Source organism: Notolepis coatsorum (genome assembly GCF_963971535.1).
Source record: "Notolepis coatsorum genome assembly, chromosome: 11".
Classification (NCBI taxonomy): Eukaryota; Metazoa; Chordata; class Actinopteri; order Aulopiformes; family Paralepididae; genus Notolepis; species Notolepis coatsorum.
Window position 1 is genome coordinate 118,882,569 of NC_140175.1, and position 7,199 is coordinate 118,889,767.

Genomic DNA, 7,199 nt, shown 5'->3' on the forward strand with positions numbered 1-7,199 from the left:
GAGTGAGGTCTTACATGCAGATCTGTAGACTATGATCAAGCATGGGGAGTATTGTCATTTGAATCAAACTTGCATACCCTCACTCCTGACCCTCCAACCCCTGCATCACTTACATTTTCACATCTGTACACACATAATTAGTATTATTATTATTTTCTATTATTATTATTTTTTTTAATTGTCTCTGTCTCGTTTCTAAGCTGTCTCCCTTTCTCTGTAGTGTCACCACCATGTTGTCATTGTAAAGGTCCATGTACTGTGTCTGTCCATGTACTGTAATGCAATGTCTGTAAAGTGCTTTGAGATACCTTATGTAAGGTGCTATATAAAATAAATGTATTATTATTATTATCTTGGCGGTGGAGTGTGTCCAGCCTCTGTGGCCATCCAGTCTCCTACAAACTGGAGAAAGAGGGAGAGAGATTTGCCCTGACAGGCGTTCCACTCTTTTTGAGAAAAGGTTTTCCAGGACTTTTCCAGGACTTTTTCTTGACAATTCAGGACAGCACTTGCTCACAACCGGTCATATAATTTACCAGTAGGCCTGGTATTGACACATTTAACCCCAAATGTATTCCTCCTTTTTTAATTATGCAGGGTTCCTGATGAAGTGTCTCATGTTCATTACAAGTACCTGCTACACCCATCACAAAATGTACGTTTTGTAGTCATTACATCAGGATTTTACAGCACTTTAAATAATAAGACAATAAGCATGTGCTTGTCAAATACCATGTTAGGCCAAAACAAAGGGAACGTGGGCCAAACTTGGGCCCGCAGGCCCAAAATTGGGCGGTACTGCTATAATCCTACCAACAGTTGAGTTTCAATCAAAATGCACATCTAGGGGCTAAAATACAATTGTACATTTCCAGGACAACATCAACTTTTTTCCAGCATATTTGGTAATTTCCCAGGTTTTCCATGACTGGAAATCTAGTCTCTGGATTTCCAGGTTTTCCAGGACGAGTGGGAACCCTGCCTGACCCTGGACACTAAAGACTTCTGGTATAGTGTACCTGCCCACTCACTTTATCTTATTATTTAATATAGTCTTTGCTATTTATTTTGTATGTTTACTGTATGCAGGAGGGGAACAGCTCCCTCCTACCTCCGGTCAATAATCTCTAATTACACCCCCAAGATCCCTACACTCTACATCTTCTGGCCGCCTCAGACCCACTCCCACCTAAGCTTCAGGGGGGTCATCAAAGAGAAGCAGGCTATTCTCAGTCCTCACTCCACAATGATGGAACAAACTTCCCACCAGTCAGGACTGACAAAACCCGCCCAATTTTCCACCGCCGCCACACTTCTTCAATCAATATCTGAAATGTATATATATATTTTTTATTACTTACTAACCTTTGTACCATCTTACTATCATGCACTTTGCTACAAAGTAATCTACCTTGCCTATATTACTACCTACTATGCTAATCTGTCTATACTACTATGCACCCAAGACTGTAGCACCCAAGTTCAACACTGTTTGAGGAACAATGTTACTTAGCTGCCAGAGTTGTACCCTTCCTGCTGACTTGCTGTACACAACTTGTGAGTCACTTTGGATAAAAGCGTCAGCTAAATGACTATGTAATTGTAATGTAAACAACTGTAGTAACAATTTATGTTCATATGGCCAATAGATTTGATATTATAGTGTATTTTTGATTGATTAGTAATAGTTATTTCAACAGTATTATAGCATTATTCAGAATGGCTAGCTGACCACAGTTTGGCTTGACCTTGGCAAACCTGATTGAAGAGAGACACGCACACACACACACACACACACACACACACACACACACACACACACACACACACTCTCTCATGTGACATTTCAGTGACCACTGTCTAAACTAACAAGACAGGCTGGTTAGGTTAAGTGGACCACACACACACATCGTCCCAGCTTGATGAATGACACACAGAGAGAGAGAGAGACACACACAGACTCAGGTGACACCCACACACACACAGAAACCCAGACAGCTAGGGTGGGGCCCTGACCCACCCCTGATCACAAGAGCATTGTTGTTAAAAACCTGTTTATCAAAGAAACCTTTGTAATACGTGTGATTTGGAGCCGCTCATTTTTGATGAGAAGAGGGGTCAACAATTTAGATAAGAACCCGGTTTGACCATTGTAAGGGACTCAGTCTAGTCGAGGCTGGGTCATGGATGGACGTTTTGTTACTATGCTGTGGAAACCTATGCTTGTATGCTGCATTAAATCACCTTTTTCATCAACTGAGCCATTGAAAACCATCTCCAGTCTGAATTCTTCTTGAAACCAGCGCTCACACTCAAAGAATCTACTTCACAACCTTGCCCCTCCCTACCTGTCTGACCTCCTCCACCGTCACACGCCCACCCGTCGCCTTAGGTCTGCAGATGCCAACCTCCTAACACCTCCCACGACCAGGCTCCGGACCTGGGGCGACAGGGCCTTTGCTGCTGCTGCCCCCTCCCTCCGGAATGCCCTCCCCAGCCATATCTGTGATGCAAACACCCTGACATCTTTTAAATCAGCCCTCAAAACTCACCTTTTCAATCTTGCTTTTGACCTCTAATTCTGTCGGTTTTATTTTATTTTGTCATGTATTATTTTTATTCTGTTTTTGTTCTGTTTTTTTGTTTTGCCATAGTTTTGTCTCTCCTACCCATGTAAAGCGTCTTTGAGCACCTGGAAAAGCGCTATATAAGATAGATTTATTATTATTATTATTATTATTATTATTATTATTATTATTATTATTATTATTATTATTATTATTATTATTATTATTATTATTATTATTATTATTATTATTATTATTATTATTATTATTATTATTATTATTATTATTATTATTATTATTATTATTATTATTATTATTATTATTATTATTAATGTTGCAGTCTCTGGCCAGAGGTCCCACCTCTTCTCTGCCAGCGGGATCGACTGCAGAGAAACATGCAGCAGCTCCACAAACTTCAACACAAGATCTTGGAGGATAAGATACTGTAAGATAAGATATTCCTTTATTGATCCCCTTGTGGAAATGCAGGCGTCATGGCAGCATGGTGGAGGGGAAGTACATGTATGGGCAGGGTAATAGTAGAAAGACATAAATATAGGCAATAAAATGAGAACAAATAAACAGTGTAAACAATATAATTCACTCTGAATATAAAAATAGGAGAAAAACAGTGTAGTGGTGGCTGGTGAAAAATATTCTGACAACATCCCCTCCAAATTCCTCAGAGACTCAGCAGCCGCCATCACCCCAGTCATCACACACATAATAAACCTCTCCATAAAACAGGGACACGTCCCCAAGGACTTCAAAATTGCGAGGGTGACCCCTCTGCACAAAAAGGGCAGCAAATTAGACCCAGGCAACTACCGCCCTGTTTCTATTCTCACCTCCATCTCGAAAGTCATGGAAAAAATAGTCTACGAACAGGTCGAAAAGTACCTAGCGGAAAAAAATCTAATCTACGAATTCCAATCTGGCTTCAGAACATCCCACTCCACTGACACATGCCTTCTCTATTTGAACGACCACATCAAACAAGAGGTGGACGCGGGCAAATACTGCGGCATGGTCATGCTGGACCTACAAAAGGCCTTCGACACTGTCAATCACTCCATTCTGATTGACAAGCTAAAAGCAATTGGTTTTGATAGTCTATCAGTGAGCTGGATGCAATCCTACCTTGAGGGGAGGGAACAGATGGTGGAGGTAAACGGTACCCTATCCCCCCCCCTCACAGTGAGCTGTGGTGTTCCACAAGGAAGCATACTAGGACCGCTACTGTTCCTAATTTATGCAAATGACATGTCGTCAGCTTGTGACTGCAACTTGTTCCTGTTTGCGGACGACTCAGCCCTGCTGGTCTCTGACAAGAACAAGTTACAGGTTGAAAAAACCCTCGGAACTAGGCAAAATCTGCATATGGCTCACTGATAACAAACTATCATTACACATGGGCAAAACAGAGTCCATTCTCTTCGGTTCAAATAACAAACTCAGCAAGACCGACAGCTTCTCAGTTACAGTGGGTGACAATATTGTCACAAGGAAAGATGAAATTACCTACCTGGGTTCCATCCTAGAGGCTAATCTCTCCTGTGACAAAATGGCATCCAATGTAATAAAAAAAGTCAACCAACGAACTCGATTCTTGTACCGGATCGCCTCTCTGGTAAACAAGAATACCCTGAAGACTCTGGAAGGAGCACTCATTCAAGGGTACTACGACTATGCTTGCACCTCATGGTACCAAAGCGCCTCAAAGGCGCTAAAAACAAAATTACAAACATCTCAAAACAAGATACAAGATACACTACACGACCAAGGTACCCATGTACATGTCAAAATACTTCCCAAAGGTCAGTGAATACCACGATCACAACACCAGAGGGAGCTCCACAAATCATGTTAAACCCAGATTCGGCTCAAACAAGGGACTAAACACGTTTCGCAATTATGCCACATCAATGTGGAACGCCCTACCCAAAACTGTAAAGGAATGTGAATCACTACCCACTTTCAAAACCACTCTCAAGGGACACCTACGGGAGACTGCAATTCGAAACTGGCCCCTGTAAATGTCCTAACCCAACCCCCTCCAATGTACAGTAATTTACCTAGTATAGTTTTGTCAATATTCCAATGTACAATTGTGCTTGTTTGTACAGTGTGTCGCCCCCCCCCCCCCCCCCGCCAATGTACAGTTTTGCTTGTTTATACAGTGTTTCCCCCCCCCCCCCCCCCCCAACCACCTCTAATGGCAGCTTTAAGTACCTGGGGGTCCACATCTCAGAGGATCTGACATGGTCAACACACATAGACACAGTAGTAAAGAAGGCGAAACAGCGCCTCTACCACCTGAGACAGTTAAGGAAGTTCAGAGTATCGGGGAAGATACTCCAGTCCTTCTACTCAGGAGCTGTAGAGAGCATCTTGACCGGAAACATCACTGCCTGGTATGGAAACAGCACGGCACAGGACAAGAAGGCCCTACAGAGAGTGGTGCGCTCAGCCGAGCGTACCACGGGTATTGCACTACCTCCCCTGCAGGTTCTATACAACAAGAGGTGCAAATCCAGAGCCTGCAGAATAATGAAAGACCCCCACCACCCCAATAACAGCCTGTTTCAGCTGCTGAGGTCAGGCAGATGCCTGCGAACCCCAGCTACTAGGACAGAGAGGCTTAGGCTCAGCTTCTTCCCCCAGGCCATCAGAGTCTTGAACAATGAACATTGAGTACCACAGAACACTGAACTATCCACACATAAGCACACATGAGCACACACACGACACGCACGCTGTGCACGCTCACACACTAGCAGCCACTTTAACACTTTAACATGAGCGGGCACACACTCATGCCGCACACACCCACACTTATTGCCAAAAGGAAAGGCCACTTTAAATTAGTATTAGCAACAGTAACAGTGTATTGCACTACCAAAGCTACCTAGCATGTCCTATATGCTCTGTAAATAACTATGTACAGATACCGAGATGTCACACCATGTTACCTGTTACCTGTTATTGCACAATGTTTTTTGTATTGGATTCTATTATATGTTGTACCACTGTATTGCACATTGTTGCGGGCAAGACCACCCGCATTTCATTGTATACTCGTATGCCGTGACAAATAAAACTCTTGTTGTTGTTATAATGTAAATTACCCAGTATGGTTGTCAATATCCCAATGTACCCAACACCCCCCCCACACAACCCCACCCAACCTCCTCCAATGTACAGTTTCTACGTCAAATGTATATACTCCCTTTTCTTGACTCTTTTTGTATCACAAACAGTACTGTATTTGCAAATCTGGTATGTCATAAATGTATAGATGTAGCAGTACTGTCTATCTGTATGTCATGTATGTCATATATGTCCTGATGAATTGAAAATGGGGGACCCTGATGTAAACAAGACGAAAGTCTTTCTCTGGTCTGCATCCCCTTAACAATTGTGTGTATTGAGCTGTACTGTATTGTACCCATTCTGCAATCTGTTAATAAGGTTTTCAATCAATCAATCAATCAATCAGGGCTGTGCCATATTCACTCAGTTTCAGTAACTACAGTATATAACCAGACCTGCAAACTGATAAGAGGTGAAAAAGGTGACATGTTTGTTGCTGCCAGTAGAATATCGCCGTACAAATTGGAAGAGCCGTTGCGTGTCGCGCTAACCCTTCCAGAAGCTTTGTGGTCCGGGCTTGAACTTTCCATAAATGTGTCTATAAATCCATTTAGTTAGATCCAGCACTGAATGTATCTTGTGATTATTATCAATTTTCATCGACGACAACTATTAGTTATTTCCTGGTTGGCGTGATTCCGGATGTGATGTCAAACGAATGCCACACGCTCAGCCAATAGACTATTTGTTTTATTAGTGTGACTTACATATGACGAAAGCCCGTGAGGGCTTGCACTAAAATAACCCATAGAAATGCATTGGAGGTTGTGGTGTAAAAAAATAAATAAAAAATGCCAACACATAATAATAATTCATTACATTTATATAGCGCTTTTCTAGACACTCAAATCGCTCCCCACAATGTAGGGTGGAAATTGCCTCCTTCACCACCACTGGTAGCACCCAACCTTGGGCTACGCAGGCTCAATGGCTGCCATACACTGGCACCAGGCACATGAATGTACGAGAGGACTGAGGGGCGATCAGCAGCCAGAGAGAAGTCGCCCATGGAGTCAGACAGTGATTCTGAGATTCATTCCAGAACTAAATTAGATGCTGCAACCGATTGGACTATGGTATTCAGAGGCAGGACTTTTAAAATTATTATTATATTTATCATACATCATTATTCTTTTGGGGGGGGGGGAAGAAAAAAAAGAAAATCACCTGTGGGAGGGAGGGCATCATAATCGTCATAATCAATCAGTCAGCCAGTGGTGGTTAAGAGTCAGACACACTTAGTGGAGTTCTGCAGATAGAGTGTGTCCCAGCCTCTGTGGCCATCCAGCCAGTCTCATACAAACTGGAGCTTTGCCCTCCTGACCCCCAGAGGAGCTGTCTGTCAAGCAGGTGGGCAGGAAGCTGAGAGTCAGTGGGAGTCAGAGAAGAAGCAGGAGGAGGGGAAAAGCTCCTACCCAGTGGATCCTGAGGCTGTTACCTGCTCCCCGGCATCAGATGGAGGCTGGAGACACCACCACC